The sequence below is a fragment of the Myotis brandtii genome, unplaced genomic scaffold (assembly GCF_000412655.1).
Source record: "Myotis brandtii unplaced genomic scaffold, ASM41265v1 scaffold110, whole genome shotgun sequence".
Lineage (NCBI taxonomy): Eukaryota > Metazoa > Chordata > Mammalia > Chiroptera > Vespertilionidae > Myotis > Myotis brandtii.
This window is the reverse complement of record NW_005353753.1, coordinates 2,165,084-2,183,048: the sequence shown is the minus strand read 5'-3', so window position 1 is coordinate 2,183,048 and position 17,965 is coordinate 2,165,084. Positions and strand designations below refer to the sequence as shown.

The following is a 17,965-nucleotide window of genomic DNA, read 5'->3' as shown; positions in this document are numbered from 1 at the left end:
ATACTAAATGGCTAAATTGTTTTAAAAATACTTAAATCATTTGTTCAGTTCATGCTAGCAAGTGGAAAGACTAGTTGTACAAAGAGGCTGCTTTTCATTCATTTTTTAAGCATATTATTGCAAGCAGATAAGGTTCTCATAAAATAGTATAGCTTTTTTATTTTAGTTGGATGTTCTTAGTAGACCATAAAGAAATCTAACTGTATTTTTTTCTGATAACCACAACTGTTGTTTTGTGACTTCAAAAGTCAACAGTTTATTCTAAAATAACAAAGATGCTCAGGGAATTGAATAGCTTGACAAGCGCACTTTAAGCATTGAAATTGTCCTGGAGTAGATTAAGTCACACTAATTAAACAAACATCACCACCGCACTAGTGCTTGAGTATCCATTAGACCAGAAATCTCTCTGGATTCAATCTCAACCAAAAGATCATCCAAGAAAGAGTGCTGCTACTTGGAGACATCGTTAGACACCACTGTTTCTGAAAGTGTACTTCAATTTCAACTTAATTATATTGCATTTCATATTTTGCCTTAATTTTAACACAGAACGAATCTGGTTCAAGCACTTATTTTTTAAGATTTTATACAATCACTGCCTGAATTTAATGAAAGTGTTTTTTAATGTCTGTTATCATAGAGCTAGGCTCAAATAATAATGACAATACACTAGCAGATGGATGGAAAAAATTAATCACCAGACTAGTAATAATTCAATTTCCTGAATCCAGTGATTAAAAATATGGATGTATTCATTGATAAATTAGGTGTGAAGGGAAGATCATGAAGTCTTAGAGAATAATTATTTCCAAGGCCTGAGTTTCTATGTGGCTTTAAGCAAATATGTGCTTTCACTCACTTCCCCAATCCCTTCTTCTATGATTATTGCCATGTATTCTATTGAACAATTAAAACACTGGATCTGTACCCTACCCAACAGATTCTATTATTTCACCTCAAAGTCTTTTTTCACTATTTTTCACTTTTTTCACTATCATTGAAGAGAAAGTAATTTTGGTGGGAAGTGAAATCTAAAAGGAACTTTTGATTTTATGTTACCTAAGTGATGTTCTTGAAGTATTTGAGGCAAGATATTTGCCTCTAAAAAAATTAAAATTTAAGAATTTATGGTTTTGCAAAAATGATAGAAAGAAGATATTCATTAAAGAAAAGAACAAAATATATGGGAAAATATCACTAAAATTCTACTATCTATAAATTACTGTAATTACCTTACTATGAATAACATTTCAGATATATATTTACACTATTATGCATAGATAGAAGAATATATAAATAGAAGGATATATGAATGGAGAGCATATGGAGGATAGGTAAATGGATGGGTGGATAAGATTTTATATATTTTTATTGATTTCAGAGAGTAAGGAAGAGGGAGAGAGAGATAGAAACATCAATGATGAGAGAGAATCATTGATTGGCTGCTTCCTGCACATCCCCTACTGGGGATCGAGCCCACAATCAGGCATGTGCCCTTGACCAGAATCAAACCAGAGGCCAACGATCTACCCACTGAGGCAAACCAGCTTGGGCTGGATATGATTTTATAAAACCTAGAATATACTATATTTACCATTATACTGAATAATTTAATTAAACTTTATTTAAATTGCATTATATTTAAATTAACAGAAGAAAAACTCAATTAAAAACAAAGAAATTTCCAAACTTTAAATGAATGTTCTTTCAAGAGATATCCTCTCAAATGTTATAAATTGAGTCATTTTAGCTATATTTTAATTTACACATTATTATTTTACTTTCTGTTACAAAATATTAAGATACTAGAGGCCTGGAGCACGAAATTCGTTCACGGGGGTCCCCTCAGCCTGGCCTGCACCCTCTCTAATCCAGGACCTCTGCAGGATCGGGGTCTAAACCAGAGGTCGGACATCCCTCTCACAATCCGGGACCACTGGCTCCTAACCGCTCACCTGCCTGCCTTCCTGATCGCCCCTAACCACTCTGCCTGACTGCCTGATCACCCCTAACTGCTCTCCCCTGCCTGCCAGATCGCCCCTAACTGCCTCTGCTTCGACCCCCACCACCATGGCTTTGTCCAGAAGAACATCCAGAAGGATGTCCGGAAGACGTCCAGTCTAATTATCATATTACCCTTTTATTAGTATAGATTAATAAAATACTTTTACTGTTCCTTTATCCATAAAATTTGGTAATTGTATGATTTTTACATTATTAAGGTTTCAAGTATTTATTTTTCTCTTTGTAAACCATAATCTCCAACCAGTATTTTGTCTTGAATCTGTTTTTTAACAAATTCAGTGCTCACCATCAGCTCTCTTACCATATCTTCTCTGTTTCTGAGGGTTTTATTTGTGTGTATCCCTTTGAGGCTAGAGTTCAATTTTAGGTAGTATCAACACCAGTGTAACTTCGTTTAAAATGCAGTACTAAAATATTGACCCTCCGTGTCTCTGACATTACAAAACTTTATTTCTTGCTTATACTATTCATTGCATATCTTTTAGAGATCCAGTCTAATAAAGAGTACACCTCAACATCTTTTATAATCATTGTGGTAGAGGGACAAGATAGTAGTGAGTAATGCAGTGACTCCTAAAGATACACGTCATTTCCACTCATATAGAAAGGGAAGCCCAATCCTAACATATACTATAAAGGAGTAGAACTGGAATATATGAGTAACTCCAATGAGTTCCACAGTCTAACCTTCTGGTCAGCCATATTTAGAACACTTCTTGCTTTCAAAATACATTCAGTTGAGATAACCCACAAGTCCCACCAGCACATCATCAAGCTTGAGGAGCAGACCTCTGGATGATGCACGGTCCCCCATTAGGAAATGATTCACAGCCATCCACATCACATTAAGAAATGACTCCTTTTGAGGTGAAACATATGAACTAAAAAGAGATGTCATTTTGCTCACACACACACCCATTAAAAAATGAGACATGGAAATGATATGGTCTCAAAAAATACAAGATTTTTGCTGAACTGGAGAGAGGGGATAAACAGCACATCTAGGTATATAAAATTTTGCTATGCACTAGGTAGACATTTTGAGATCCACCTACCCTGAAAAGGGAGAACTCCTTAAATAGGCCAGTTCTGCTCCCTGGACATAGATCCTTTGTCCATCATTCTCCATACACTTTGGCTCAGATTTCTAAGTTCTTCCTTTTTCACCAAACATTGGAACTAAAATGCTCCTACCTTATAGACTTTTAATTTAAAAATTATCAACCAAGAATCATATACCTGGCAAACTGTCCTTTAAAAATATTTGTTTGTGGAGAAGATACCAAGGAAAATACTTGTACTAGGGGATATAGTGGCCACTCCACTGAGCCTGAATCTGAGACTAGCACCTGGTCATTTTGAGCTTTTCATGTCCCTGAGATAGCAGCAAAAGAAGGAGGTCACTATGTTGGCTGAGGCTTTAGTCCTGCTTATCCTGGAAAGTAGGCTGTGGCCAGAAACTGGGGGGAAAAAAGAAGCATGTCAGAAGACCTTAGAGGTCTTATTTTGTGTTTGTTTTCTTTAGTTTATCTTAAATAATTTCAAATCTACATAGATTGCTATAATAAATATTCATATCCCTTCATTTACATTTATCTAATATTAATATTTTACCACACTTTTTCATATCTCCACAAATTATAGATGATAAATTAGATAGATAGATAGATAGATAGATAGATAGATAGATAGATAGATGATAGATAAAAGGCAGATAGGTAGTTTTTCTGCTAAATCATCTGGAAATTGCAGACATCATTGCCTTCTGAACACTAAATATTTCATTCAGCATGTGTCTCCTAAGAACTAGAACATTGTCCTACATAAACATAATGCCATTGTCACCCCTAATATATCATCCACATTCAGATTTTCCAATTGCCCTCCAATAAAGCCATAGTCTTAAGCTGTGAGCCTGCTGTATTCTGCATCCGGAGGAAAACAGGAGAAGCTTGGAGTCAACTCCTGCAAGGTCACAGAAATTTATCTTTAGATCCTCAGTCCAGGACGAGATAGTAAAATGAAAGTGCGGTCCTTCTGCCATGCAATGGCATTATACATTTTGCAGCTATCAACTCACGAAGCTGGGGGCAAATAATTTTCCTATCCTGCTGATGATCCTGTCTTATTTCCTCGTGTGTCCCCAGGCTCGCCATTTCTTATACCACATAGAAACAGAAAGCAACTAGAAAATTTTTTCAGATTTCTTTCACAGGTGGGAGGTGGGAACAGTGCCAATCAAACCCCTATATTCATGCAGTGAACTTGGCTCACCATCTTGCACAGAACACTTACTTCATATGACCCTGCAGGGGTAACTTCCTGACTACCTCAGGATGCTGGTAGTACAGCACACCCATGAATTCATCTTATTCATGTGTATTTCTATTTAATTTATGGCCATGGAGATTTTTATGTTGCGTTTGATCCTACATAAGACTTTTTAGTTTTCCTTTCCATACTTCATGTGCTATCATTACGGGTCTGTCACAGAAATACAACATTGAAGCATAAACTATTTGAGTATTTTTGCTGTACGTAATTACTAAGACCACTGCATGTGTTGTGCAGTTTCTTTAAAGCACAAGAAGACCTAGCCCGAGAGTGAGCAGGGGCAAAACCCTAGTCCGATGCTTCACACCACGTTCTGTGTACGGGTGTTAAAGCATAGTATGTAACGATGAAAGCATAAATCAAGTAAGATGACATTTTCAATAAAGCACAATATGAGGAAGTGATTGTTAATAAAGACATTCTCAAAGGCTTATGTTGATTGACAATTACTAAATCTAGATCTTATCTATCAAAATGTGGATAACAAAGAGATATACAATGGAAATAACTTATATTGCATATATCTGGATCCAGCAAAATTTTAATAACAAATATTAGACAATCACTAACAAACTGTGATTCATTGTCCAATGAAGCTAATAAGAAATATAAGTGCATTGGCATATTTCTTTTGTAACATCATATAATCAGTCATTTAAAAATATTTTCTTCCTGAAATGAGTCATAGAAATCAATTTAAATATTGCTTTATTCTTTTTTGAAATTGGCAGTAAGCAAAATATCAGCCAATAAAAATCAAAACGATTAGATGTATCAGGAGGATCACTTTGTAAATTATATAAATGTCTAATACCTAAACCTAAAATAACATTGAGTGTCCATTATAATTGATAAATAAAAATGTTTAATCAAAACAGAGGTGAAGCTTAAATATGCACAAGAATTATTTATGCTAGGAAAGTAAGATAAAATATTATTAATAGGGACAGTAAATCCATCTTGTCTTTAGAAAGAAAGGTTAGGTCAGAGGCATAAGTTAATTGTGATATCAGAAATAACTGTTATATCTTACTAAAACCACTGTTTTAGTAAGATAGTTATTTTCTTTTCAATGAATGAATACAAATTCATATTTATTTTGCCAGCAATGAAACATATAAAAAAGCATGTCATAAAAGGGGTATTAGGCAAAGGCTACATAACTCTTACTCTTAATATTATTTATTCATTTGTGCAGGGCTTTTTTTTCCCTCCTTTAAACATTTACTAAACAGAGCTGTTGTGCTCAGAATTGATTTTGCTGTTTCAGCCACATTAGGCTGAGATGCTTTTTGGCTTTCATCTGAATGAACAATTTTCTAATTAGATACACTGGATTTGGAGTTGGGTCAATAAAAGCTTTACTGTGTCCTTTCTCTTTCCTCTTAGAGCTCACAAAAGAGACCTAAATTCCATTCATCTTTTCACTTGCCACAGTAGAATCTTTAGCAATGCAATTATGGCTTGAATGAAGAAACATAGCAAGAAATTGGCAGAGAAACAAATCGAATTTTCTGTGTTTCATACTTGCACCCCTGAAAATCAGTTACTTCTGGGTATGCATGTAAATGTGCTTAATTTTAATTTTTAGTCTTTGCTATACTTTGGGACTATGCATCCTTACCAAAGGTTTAATGTAGTCCTACTGAATTTCATGTGGCTAACTCTAAAGTTATTTGCAAGGAATCCTGATTTGTTGGATCCTGGTATTTAAATTTAACACATCAAATTAATTGAATCAAGGAATCCTTTTCACAATTTTGAAGGGTGTCATTGAAAATTACCAAGTGTTAAAAATTCAGGATTTTTTATATTCATAAGCATTTATAAAAATTATTTTTGCGATGTCTACCCTCTGCTATAGACTGACATAAGAACCATGGCATATGGCATCATTTTATCTAACACGTATAAACTGAAAATAACCAGTCTTAAACTATCAGCAGTGAATGAAAAACATGTTATAAAATAACTGTAATTATGAAAATGATGGTAATTCCTAAGGAGAAAGCAAGGCTGTTGTGTTAATAAGTCAAATGGAATCAGCTTAAGTACCAACTGGTTCTCTCCTCTACTCCACTTCACTCCAGAGGCCATACCAGCTCATTTCTGGGATGTACAATGCTTTTTTTGGCTCATAGATTTATTGGATCTTATCATTTGCTTTCTCTGCACAAGACATGAATAAAATACTTATTTGGTTTATCTATCCCAAGTTCCTTCTAAAATTTCCTTCTAGTGACATAAATAATGAAAAAAAATATCTTGGATATTCAATAGAGAATGAACAAATAACCAACTAGAAGAATGGCAGGGAAATGTGTAAACAAATGTAAAAGATGCAATTCATCAATAGGAGAAAAACAACAGTGGTATTTAATGATTAATATATGGAAGACATGGTTAGAAATAAATAAAAGTAACAAAAAACTAAATTCATTCATTTATTCAACAAATGTTTATTGTAGAACTATTCTATGTCAAGTACTGTTCTAGGTTCTAGAGTATAATATAACAATTAAAGAACAAAATAGTCTCATGTCCCTGACTACATGCCCCTTACATGACAATGAGGAAAGACAGACAGTAAACAAAAATAAGTAAACTATTTTGTATGCCAGACACTGATGTGTACCATAAAGGTGGGAAATATGGAGGGAATGGGCTGGTAGAGATTGATATTGAATTGTGTGTCTTGGTCTTCATTGAGGAAAACATCTGACTGGTGTTTATGTATATTTATTAGAAGTTGAAATATTACAACATCATGTAAAATTCATCATATATAGCAACATAATTTACTAGCATTGGATTATATCCATGAAAAAAGGTTAAAAAATACAGAGATGAAAATATGAAACTGTTGGCTGACAGGTAAAATTTATTTTTCTACTTCTACCATACTCTAGGACTATAAGATTGCTAATATGAATCAAATCCCCAAAAAGGTCATAAATGTTAGGTTGAAATATATAGACCAATGGAGTATCAATTTCTTACTTAACATGTGGAGGTTATATTAATGAATGGGCAATGAAACAAACATAACAGGTATGAAAAAGGCAAAGAGTTTCTGTAAGAAAAGAAAATATTATGCTTAAGCTATGTGAATTCATTCAGAAATAACTAAGCATATGACTAGGAAGAAATAACTGAAGATGACTTAGATCCTATAATATGATTCTATATGAAAGGTAATCTTAAAATGAGAAGATGTAAAGGGAAATATTTTTACAGATTCAGAATTGACTTAGAACGACATTGAGGTCAGAGAAAATATAGATTTTTCTCAGGAAATAAATAACTAAACAGTGAAAGACACTAAAGCTTACACAACTCAAAAAGGAGTGTGCAAGTAAAAGGTTTCCCACTTTCACTACACTCATAAGGTTTTTAATCGTTGTCAGTGGCACATAGCTGTTCCAGGTAGTGAAATGTCAAGAGATGGAAATAAAGCCATCAGTTCATGTTCAGTAACAGTTATGGAGCACCTCCCATATTCATTTACAAAGATATTGTTTAAATATGGTTTTGTGTTATGTGATTATCAGCCAGGTGGCTATGTCTATGATGTAAAGAAAGAGATATGACATCAAGTGCTAAGTACATGATATATTTATGCATAGGTGGCCTTGAAAGCATATAACAGATTGGAAGTAGAGTGTTGGCTCTCAAACCAAATACTGCTTCAGTTCAAAGCCCATGCATTTTCTTATATGAGCAGCTGAAGCACGCACGGAGGGGGAGTCAAAAAACATTCTATTAAGAGGAAATGGCATCAAAAATAGTACTGAGATTTTATTTTATTTTTATTTTTTTAATTGCTTTATTGATTAAGGTATTACATATGTGTCCTTATGGTACTGAGATTTTAAAAATGCCAAGGAACAAGAAATAGTCACACAGTCAGCATTAATTTTCTGAGAACCTACTGTGTGCTAGGAACTCTGCCAAGACCATGAGATTTACAAAGATGCATGAAAGAGTGTTCTCGCTCCCAAGATGCTCATCAGTCTAGGAGGGCAGAAAGAGAGAAGTAAATCTATTACCACAGTATATTGCCATAAGCATGCTTATAAAGAAATGCAGTGAATACAGGGATGGTCAAAAGGATGGAATGATCATTTCTGCTTGGATAATATGGATGGGTCCCCAAGCTGTTCTTGATTTAGTTTTGGAGAGATGAGTAGAATTCAAACATATAAAGGAAAAGGGATATTTGAGTGAGCAACATTTTGCAAAAGCACAAACAAATGAATCCTCCAGAAGCATTAGAGGAAGAATAGATGGTTTTACATGGCTAGAACACACGGTTCATGTGGTACAACTGAGTAGATGGACTTGTGAAGGGCCCTTCCTGCCATATTAAATATTCCAATTTGCCTGGAACATGAAATTTATGTAAAGGAAGTATAGAAGACACTATTGGAAAATTTGTAGCAAATTTTTAAGGACTTTAAATGCTAAAATAAATAGTTTAAACATTAACTGAAAATCAAGGAGAATTCATTGAAGGATTTTGAGCCAGAATGTTTAGACAGTGTTGCTTTAAGAAAATTTAGTTGATGGCAGCATCCAGGATTGTTTAAATGAGGAAAACTGGTTGTACTTGTAAGGATAGAATCAAAGGAAACTTAGAGTGATAACTAATCCAAATTAGAATGTCAGAGGAAAGTGTCCAAGATGACTCCAAGATTTTGATCTATGTTTAAACTGTAGAGTAAAAAATAACTTCTTATCAACTTAGATTATGAGAACCAATCTTAGAGAAGCAAAACATTGCAAATACTCAGAGCAAAATTCTGTTTACACACTGTTTGGTAAACATTTACAAAATAAGAAGTGAAAGAATTTCACTTTTTCTTATTATTATAATTTTTATTTTATATTTCTTATAAATTTATTTTCTGCCTCTGTGATTTCTCTAAAGAAGGCTTTCGAAGTTCAAGTCTCCATGCAGCTCTTACATACCCAATTTCATACATTTGATCATAAAAATCATGGAAACAGGCTCCTAGCAGCTGGCGCTGGTACCTTCGCAGCTGTCCTTTCTCTTCTCAGCACCTCAGGATGTGGTATTGGGCAACATACCAGTCTAGGAAATAGCCTTTACTTCCCGTGATATTAGCTCTCCTGATTCTAAGAGAACAGATGTTCATTAAAAAAAAAAATGTGAGCGTGGGAGTATGTTCCTCATATGCTTCCATTTGCACTGACCTCCACCACGGACAAATTTTGCCTGCCGCAGACAGAATCACTGGCTCCAAGCCTTTAAGGGAATTAGCTGATGAGTCAGGAACGGAGACCTTGAGCAGGGATGCCTTCATTGAAGGACACACTGCAGCAAACACTGTAGTTTTTCTTCCCACTGCTTTCCTCTTTGCCTTACCCTTTAGTTCAGTACAAGCTGTTTGTTCAAATCAGTCTTCCTCCAAATCAGCACAAACAGATTTTAACATGGGCGTTAATGGTGGAAGATATAATTCCATTTCTATTATTTCTATTTACCTTCCTCTTCTGCCCAAGGGTAGGTTATTATCCAATGTATCATTTATTCTAATGACATTTTGATAGTAAAAGAGTTTTTAAAATAGCACTTTTATTCATAATTGCCAAATTTTGGAAGCAACCAAGATGGCCTTCAATATGTGAATGCATAAACAAGTTATGGTACATCCTGACAATGGAATATTTGTGCCAACAGCAAGTGGGCTACCAAGCCATAAAAAGACATGGGGGAACTTTAAATGCATATTGCTGTGAAATAAGTGAATATGAAAAGGCTACCATATGATTCAAACTGTATGGAATTCTGGGAAAGGCAAAGCTATGGGTACAGTAAAAATATCAGTGGGTCAGGGGTTGGGAATAGGGAGTGTCAAATAGAAGTACAGAATTTTTAGGGCAGTGAAACTATTTTGTATGACTCTATAATGGTGGATACATCTCATTAAGTATTTGTCAAAGCCCACAGAATGGAATGTAAAACACACAGAGTGAACCCTAGTGTCAACTGCGGGCTTTCGGTGATAATGATGGGTCGATGTAAGTTCAACAAATGTACCATTCTGGTGCATGGTGTTCATAGTAGAGGAAATTGGGGGAAGAATTGGGGAACTCTTCCTTTCTGTCCCATTTCTCTGAAAGCCTAAAACTGCTAAGAAAAAGAACTATTAACTAAAACAAAACCAAGTTATATTCTGTATAGCTGACCACCTGAAGCAGCAGTGGCGGTCACTTTTTGGCAAACCTCAAGGACAGAATCCAGGCATTAACATCTGTACTCAAGGCTGCAGTCAGCGCTGAGGATGTTCAGGACCGAGCGCAGCAATCACTGGGTTACAAGTTAATTGAGCTGTGAGTTCTCCACTATTTGTTGAGGGTGTTCAAACCAGGTTGTTTTTTCCTCCTTGTTTTAATTAACCTTCCCATCACCCTTTCATTCCTCTTAACACACTCAGAGCATAACATAGTATCTTCCAAGTGCAGGCGGCTATCAGTCAGAGAGAGATCCTCTTGGCGCTGTCAGACACCCAGGCCCGACCTGCATGGACCTGCAGGCGAACCCCACCCTTTTTGTCTGCAGGAGAGGTCTGCCATGGACCACACACCCCCTGACACCAGATGTTTGCCACAGAGAGTTCTCAGCAGGAATAGGAATGGAGCATGAATTCGCAGCCTTAGATTGCATGGCTCGTGAAGCAATTCTTGACCCTGCTGCCAACATGGCCTCCTGAGCTGAAGTTGTCCCTTCAACTGTACCGGTCCCTCCCTCTCTCTTACTCATCTGACAACTTTTCTCACTCCTTGCCCTCTTGGTCATCAGCTTGCATTTCCCCCAGACATGAACATGACTACAGTGTGGCCTCCTGTGGTGTCTCAGCAATGCTCTTCACACTGTCTCCATACTCCTCACTCACTTGTTTTTCTTCAGAGTAAGCATGTTCCCTGAGCCTCATATAAACCTCTATTTTCTTGCCATTGGTACTCAAATTCAATTGTGGGCACCAGCTCTGCAAAGTATTGAGATGCACTTTATTAATCGAAAGCAAAATGGTTGACAAGGAAAGGATTGCTGTGGGCAAGCTTTGAATTGTTCATTTGTTTGAGGAAAATAAACTTTATCATTTGCCCTAGGCGTCTTTAATTTGGCTTCTGAGATTGAGGAAACACACGGTTCCATTTGATGTTCTTTATTACATTCCTCATTAACCGGAATCAATGTGAGACTCGCACTTTCTTTATGGTTCCATTTGATGTTCTTTATTACATTCCTCATTAACTGGAATCAATGCTCAATAAGCTAATTCATGCTCAATAAGTCTGAGATTTCCTCAAATTTTATGCTCGCTGCTATCAGAACTTGAGCTTGCCATTTCCAGGAACACTCAGAGGAAGGCAGTGCAGGCAGTGTTGAGAATACCTGCTGTTTACTCATTTTAACCTCAGTAGAAGAGATTTTTACTAATAATTATCTTGGGCCATCCAGTCTAGAAGATGACTTAGAACATAGGATTATTCAACTGAAAGAGATTTTCTAACACTTCTCTGTGGTATCTAAAGAGTGGTTATAGCAAGTGAGATCTGGGGAAATGTTATGTAAATTTAAAAAATAAATAAATTTGGTATGATTCATGGACTTTTCTGGATTTGGTAGAGTCTATGTTCCCCAGTAAAGATGGTGTGATCTCTTCCCTTCTATGTCTTACCATTACTTAAAATAATTTTCATGTATGCTATGTATTTTATTATTCTATTATTATTTGTCATCCATGAACTTGGAGATCTAATTTTAGCATTTATTACCATACTCTGTGTCCACTAACCTTGATCCCATTTTACCATATTATTTTAAACAGTCTGTATCATTTAGAAAGTTATTTCAAGAGTTCTGCTTACTTGTAGTACACTAGACTCTGTCTGATTTTGAACTTTCTCTCACACCACACACACACACACACACACACACACACACACACACATCTGGCAAAAGCTACTAATCACCATAAAATATGAGATAGATTTTCTGTAACATTTAGGTAAGAAAAAACCTAAGAATATAATTTATCCATTGTTATAGCCAACTTAGCAGGCAATTATTAGTCATTAGTCATTCTCTGTGTACATTGACTCTCAGTGGAAAATATTTACTAAACTGGAATCTAAAACTCATTCGATCGAGCCCGGCTGGCATGGCTCAGTGGTTGAGCATCGACCTCTGAATCAGGAGGTCACAGTTCAATTCCCAGTCAGGGCACATGCCCGGGTTGCGGGCTCAATCCCCAGTGTGGGGTGTGCAGGAGGCTGCTGATCAATGATTCTCTCTCATCATTGATGTCTCTATCTCTGTTTCCCATTTATTCTCTGAAATCAATAAAAATATATTAATAAATAAATAAATAAATAAATAAAGCTCATTTGATCAAAAATATAATGTGAGTCTCACTGTATATAGAATATTATACTGAAACTATATGTTGTATCAAAGAAACAAAGGCACAATGTCTGCAAAAAAACCCAAAACAACAACTTACAGTTTAACAGTTGAATAAAAAATACAAGTCTAAAAATTACTTATACATCAATATAGGAAATACATAAAACTCAAATTATAATTTTTGGTGGTCTGAAATATATAAGAAATAAATGTCTTAAATTTGCTGTTAGTTTTTCCTGCCATAAAGAAATGAAAAAAGAAAAAGGAAGAACAAGGCTCTTGCCAGTTTCCAAACAATAAGTAATTTGATTAGAAAACCGCACTTTTGAGTTGGTCAGCAAAGTGTAGCCACAATTGTTTTTAGGGGATAGACATGTATGTCCCTTAGCAAGGTACAGCTGCTGGGCCAACGGGAAGGAAGATACTCATCCTGAAGAATAGGTCTTATTGGTGAGAACTCAATAGGCAAAAAGTATCTGCTCTAATGTAACCACTTAGGGACGAACCATAAAGGTCCAGGTCCCTCTTTTTGACAACAATGTGATGGCATGAGATAGTCACAGTGCCCATTCTGCTCTCTCCCGTGACACACTGAGACCCTTTTTTAGATCTAGGCTGATCCCCTTTGGGCTGGGAGGACAAATATAATGGGAGCCTAGTTGAAATCAAACTATGGTCCAAGACACATCATAATTGTTGTTCCATCACCAGCCACCTCTACTCTGTGAGATTATCTTGCCCTGAGAACAGAAGAGAGATCCTAGGGAGATAAGATTGGAATCACTGCTTCTGACTGGCACTTTGTATTCTATTAAGAGCTTCGTTTAATTGATGTGTGCAAATAGCTGAAAAGAAATTAGAATACATTTAGTTTTGATCCTCAGAATGCAGCCCACAGAGGAACACCAGCATGGCCTGGTTGCTTGCCAGAAATACAGATTATCAGGCTATATCCAGGATCTACAAGTCAAAATCTGCATTTTAACAGGCTACCCAGACAATTCATACTAAAATTTGAAGGACACTGTTCTATCTAACTCAAGTGCCAAGTCAAAGCACAGGGAGCTTAGTAACTTGCTCAACACAACACAAGTAGTTGATGATGAATGGAGACAGTCTCAGAAACATTTGTAAGTAGAGAATATCTCATCATTTGTTCCAATACCTTCCATAAAGAAGTTTAAGGAAATTAAAGTCAGCCTTAGAAGGATTCTTATGGTGGAGTGCATAAACAAATTTAAGCCAGTGGCATATGAAATAAAATAGCTTTACAATCATTTAAAACATTTAAGAAATATTCAGAAAAAGTTTGTATTAGACTGTTAGTCAGCTCCAGCCATCAAAACAAAAGAATAGAAAGGGTGGTTTACACAGCAGATACTTATTTTTCACAATTCAGGAGGCTGAGAAGTCCACAATCAAGGTGCCACAGATTGAGTTCTCGATGAGAGCCCTCTTTGGATGTTTCAGATGTCTATCCTTGTCCTGTATCTTCACATGGAAAAAAAGAAAACTCTAGTGTCTCTTCCTCTTCTGATAAGGACACAAATGCCATTATGGGGGCCCCACCCTCATGAGCTCATCTAAACCTAAATACCTCCCAAAAGCCCCATCTCCTGATACCATTATATTGGAGCTAGGGCTTCAACATATGAATTTGGGAAAAACACATTCAATCCAAAACACAGAACATGTTGAAATTATCATCCTAAAGGAAATAATTATTTTCAGTAAGTAAAATATCATATAATTCAATTACATTTAGAAACATAGATAAATGAACACATGAATTTCTTCTAATTCTATAAAAAATTTCTTTGAAATTATTAAAGAAATGTAAAAATAATAGCAGAATCGCAAATCCTATAATGATGCTCTCAGCTGAGAAGAAGAGTAAGAATTTCTGGAACATACAAAGTAAACAGGGCCAGAATGACCACACAAAATTTACAGAGGAAATAAATACACAAACATTTCATATATATATATATATATATGGTGTCCCAAAAAAAAGTTTACACACTTTGGCTGCCATTATTGATTCCAATTGGTTAAATCTGAAAAGAGAGATATCAATTGAGCTATTAACTATTAAAGTGTGTATACATTTTGTAGGGATACTATATATATGCTTCATGAAAAGTAAATCCAATATCACTACATGATCAGAGGCAGTGTTGGCTGGGAAAATGGATGAGTCATGTACATCAAAAGAATTTCTATCACTTTCATGTGAATGTCAGAATTGCCCTGAGGTAAAAATTGACATTATGTTCTCCAAATAGAACTGAGTTTTCTTATGGATGAGGCAATTGTAAATTGAGTAAACAAGCTGTGAAATCAAGGCCATGCCCCCAAATAATGAGAAACAAAATGAAGAACTAGGACTCTTCATTCTAGAGAACACGCACCCACACATACAGAAGCCGGGCTTCCTTTATTGATCATTAGCAGGATAATAAAATCAAAAGCTGGCTCTTTGAAGAATCTAATGCAAGAGAGAATTTTTTGCAGTAAGTTTAGAGAGGTAAAATAACTGTAGAGATGAAAAAGATTTCTTCCACTAAAGAAACATAATTTTAAATGGAGCTTAGAATAAACATTCCAATAGAATGTCTGTATTCAAGAAACAGTTAAAGATAAGTCAAAAAGTAATTTTAAATAACTATAATAAACATCCACAAAGAAATTTGTCAGGGTTCAGCATCCTTAGAAAGATTGGCACTAAGAAAAAATAATAATAATAAATTAGAATTATAAAAATTACTGCTAAAATTACAAAAATCATAGAGTGAATAGCAGAATGCATTTAACTAAAAACTGAGTGAACCAATGATAATGCCAATGGATTCCCTCAGAAGGTAGTCAAAGAGGATGCAGAGTCAAATGACATGAGAGAAGTGGAGGGGTAGGCTCAATGGGAACGTCTATATAATAACAGTTCCTGAAGATGAGAACAAAGAGAATGGAAGAAACAAACAAAAAATATAATAGTTCAGATAAACTCCTAGAAAGCTGAAGAAGACAGATTATTTACACAAGACTCATTCTTGCTTCCAACATTGCCAGAATATGAGTTGATGGAAAATTAAAAAAAAGAAAAAGAAAAATCAACGTAAATGTATCCTCTTAAAAATGTAAAACACACTTTAACATGCTAATAGGATTACAGAGACTATAAATTTTAAAATTAGAGATTGTTTACAAAAGCACAACATGCCATAAACCTGCAGAACAAGGCTAAAAGGTGTTGAGTAATTTGTATAATCCTAAACACATACATTAGAAAACAAAAAAGAACCTAAAAAATTAGATATTCACTTCAAGGATCAAAAAAAAAGGTAACAGTAAGATTCAACTCCCAAAGGAAGAAATTAATAAAGATTAAAAATATAAATAAATAAATGAATAAATAAATAAATAACAGTGAGAGGACCAATAATCTATATATAGAAAAGGCTAATATGCTAAGTGTCTAACCATCCAGGTAATGACGTCACATAGCAATGCCCGGCTTCCCTTCCCTAGAGACTAGCCTCCTTGGAGTTTCTTCAGTCCAGGAACACAACTTGCTTTATAGCCAGGTGGAAACATTTTACACTTTAACCAAATGTCTGTGAAGCATTTTCCCATGCCTCTTATCATTTGATCTTAGAAACTTGACCCAACTGAAAAAAAGTAAGAAATGGTGAACCTTGAAAATGACTTCAGGTTTTCTCACTGCACAGAATACAATCAAACACTGCTACAGTTAAATATTTCACCCTTTGTTCTCCCTGCGTGATCTACAATAATAATCTGCTTGTGTTAATATTTACTGCTGTGTTGCTGACAATTACCTGAAAGAGAAGTTGTGGTGCTTCACTGGGCTGGAAAAAGTTTAACTAAATCAGAGAGCAGGTCTAATTAAGCAAGTTTATCTATATATATAAAGCTCTCACTGGTGCCAATCGCATGCATGTGTTTTGATCTGTCATTGTCAATAGTGAATTTGTTTGATACTTCTACTATAGAGAAAGGGCGAATAGCGGTATTAAAATATTTCTTCTAACTAATTTCTTTTCAATGTACACGAATTCATGCACCGGGCCAGGCCACTAATAGATTCATAAAAGCAATAGCTGTTTCTTTGAAGAATCTAGTTCAGTTGTGCCCAACATGGGGCACATGCCCCACAGGGAGGCAATCTGATTTTTAAGGGGGGCAATTCAAGAATGAGTTATTAACAGTGAATTTTTTGCATTTTTTATGGTTCTAGGGGCCTCATATACAGTATATAAATATATATTGTGACATATTTATGCATTTCAGTTCTCTATTATATGTTTTGAAACTTTATTTTTTATTTTTTCATATCACTTCATATTATTTTTAACAACTTTTTAGTGATTTCTTTCTTAGTACTTCAACTGTCCTTTTGTTCTTTTATTTTTCTCTTTCATGGATGCCATGTTCTTTGGAAGCTTGTTTAGACCAAGTTAATGGCCTTTTAGGCTTCCTCCATGAGAATAGTTCACTTTTTGAATAATAAGAATTACATGTCACAAAGGGGGGGGCGTGTCGCATCAGGATTTTAGAGATGCTTGGGGGGGCATGGCCAAAAAACTGTTGGGAACCACTGGTCTAGTGCAAAAAAAAAAAAGTTAGAAAACACAAATGGCTTTAAGAATGGGAAAATAACATAACTCTATACTTTTCATCTATAAATTCCAAAAATAAGAAATTGAGTTGTGAGGAAAATATGCAATAACCAGATTGATCTGATAAGAGTGTAAAATCATAGACATTTAAAAGATTCTATCCCTTTTAAATGCATCAAACCCCAACAGCTTTATTTGGAAGTCTTCCAAAACCATCAAAGTATAGTTAAGTCCTGAAATGTAGAACATTTTTTAGAAAGCAGAATAATAAAGAAGGCATCTCAGGGTTGCAAAATCTTCATGTCAAAATGCAAATGGCTAACATTACAAAAAAATCTAATCTCTTTGATAAAAAGAGACAAAAATATAAGTAAAACTCAAAGTACAGTTTAGCTGTAAATTGGAATCTCTAAGGAGATTTTTCCCCCGGAATGCAAAAATTGCTCATCGATAGAGTATTTATGACTATTATGAAGTCATTTGAAAGATCTAAATATAAAGAACTAGAGGCCCGGTGCACAAAAAC

The 17,965-nt window shown here is 35.2% G+C and overlaps 1 pseudogene; it reads right to left on the bottom strand.

Annotated features, from left to right (window-relative positions):
- Positions 1-10,858: 10,858 nt before the first annotated feature.
- On the bottom strand, positions 10,859-11,641 carry LOC106726962 (annotated as a pseudogene).
- Between the last annotated feature and the right edge of the window lie 6,324 nt (positions 11,642-17,965).